General features: G+C 42.3%; 1 protein-coding gene across 1 annotated transcript in view; it reads left to right on the top strand.

Annotated features, from left to right (window-relative positions):
- Positions 1–1,355, top strand: part of LOC107685778 (exostosin-1) — a 311,868-nt gene that overhangs the window by 258,842 nt on the left and 51,671 nt on the right. The gene's annotated exons all lie outside the window — the stretch shown is intronic.

Here is a 1,355-nt window from a genome sequence, read left to right as displayed (position 1 = left end):
GTGTGTGTATGTGTGTGTGTGTGTGTGTGTGTGTGTGTGCGTATGTGTGTGTGTGCGTATGTGTGTGTGTGTGTGTGCGTCTCTTCACCACCTTCAGCTCAATGCCGTAAAACTTTGTTGCAGTGAAAATGAAATCATAACTCAGATAGATGTTGGTTCCCCTCCAAGCAGAGTGTGTGTGTGTGTGTGTGTGTGTGTGTGTGTGTGTAGTGGATCGTGAACATATGTGTCGGCCATATTCCTTCCTAAACCCGGCCTGTGTGTGTTTGCATGCGCATATAGGGGTCTGTAGCGGATTTGTCCCTGGGCTTCACATGTCAGCAGTAAATCTGTGTTGCAGGAGTGATAGATGGTCTATACTCTGCTGTCACAGGTGTTGTTAGTCTCACTTTCCATAATTTTGATGACAGGGCAGTTTAGACTCCCTGTCCGCGGCCATAACTGGAGAGAACTTCAGTGTGGCGTGATATACAGTGTGATTCGCTCAGCTAGGGCAACACTATAAATCTGGCTACCTGTGATACATGCTGTTTATTAGGCAATGAGATATCATCCAACATGACCAGTGGACTGCGCCGATGGCTTGCTGTGTTCCTGTCTTCCTTGAAACAGTCATTTGAAAATATTTTAGATGTTGTGGCTTGCATACATAATGATGTTCTGTTGTACACAGCTCAGACGAATCTTCTGGTTTGTTTTGAATTTGTTCTTTTTTTTTGGTTGTTCTGAACACGCAAGATAATTGGTTTAAAAGGAATAGCTCACCCAAAAACTGTTGAAATTTTACCTACCCTCGGGCCATCCAGGATGTAGAAGAGTTTGTTTCTTCATCGGAACAGATGTGGGCAAATTTAGCATTACTTCAAGCACCATTTGCAAGTGAACGTGGGGACTCCACCATGCTCCTGTTTGGACTCTCATTCTGACGGCACCCATTCACTGCAGAGTATCCACTGATGAACAAGTGATGTAATGCTAAATTTCTCCAAATCTGTTAAGATGAAGAAACTTCACATCTACATATTGGATGGCCTGAGTGTGAGTACATATTCAGCAAATTTTCTTACTTGCAGATTAAAGTGTCTGCTAAGAAAAATAGTAGATTTTTGTAGACCAAATGTCTAATGTCCAAATGTCCCCACAAGTATAGTAATACCAGTAAATTTTGACCTCGTGGGGACATTTTTTTGGTCCCCATGAGGAAACAAGCTGATAAATCACATAGAATGGAGTGTATTGAAAATCTGAAATAGCAGAAAGTTTCCTGTAAGGGGTAGGTTTAGGGGTAGGGTTGGTGTAGGGCAATAGAATATACAGTTTGTACAGTATAAAAACCATTACGCCTATGGAGAGTC

The sequence above is a fragment of the Sinocyclocheilus anshuiensis genome, unplaced genomic scaffold (genome assembly GCF_001515605.1).
Source record: "Sinocyclocheilus anshuiensis isolate Anshui unplaced genomic scaffold, SAMN03320099.WGS_v1.1 scaffold617, whole genome shotgun sequence".
Lineage (NCBI taxonomy): Eukaryota > Metazoa > Chordata > Actinopteri > Cypriniformes > Cyprinidae > Sinocyclocheilus > Sinocyclocheilus anshuiensis.
This window is presented reverse-complemented; position numbering and strand designations above follow the sequence as displayed.